A 488-nucleotide genomic window follows, 5' to 3' on the forward strand; every position below is an offset into this window, starting at 1 on the left:
GTAAGATTCAGACCCAGCCTGCCCACCCATGTCAAGCCCCTCCGGGTCGGGGGGTCAGCCTCAGGTCCCTGGGCCTGGTGGGGGGTGCAGCCTCAGAGTGCCCCTCAAACCCACCGGGTGGGGGATGTAGCCTGAGATCTTCCATCAAGCCCCACTGGGCGGGGGCCATGATCTGAGATCCCCTGTCATGTCCCGCCAGGTGGGGGCTTAGCCTTAGATCCCCTGACCTGGCGCTGGGATGGGGGTGCAGCCTCAGGTCCCCCATCAAACCATGCCAGGCAGGGGGCCGGGCCTGAGTTCTCCTGGCCTGGCACTGGGATTGGGGGCGCGGCTTGAGGTCCCCCATCAAGCCCTGTCAGGTGACAATAAAAACAATAAAAAACAATCAAACAAAAGGAGACTACATAGCATGCTTCTGAACAACGAATGGGTTATCACAGAGATCAAAGAAGAAATAGAAAACATCCTGGAAACAAATGGGAAGAAAT

This window comes from Myotis davidii, unplaced genomic scaffold (assembly GCF_000327345.1).
Source record: "Myotis davidii unplaced genomic scaffold, ASM32734v1 scaffold1397, whole genome shotgun sequence".
Taxonomy (NCBI): domain Eukaryota; kingdom Metazoa; phylum Chordata; class Mammalia; order Chiroptera; family Vespertilionidae; genus Myotis; species Myotis davidii.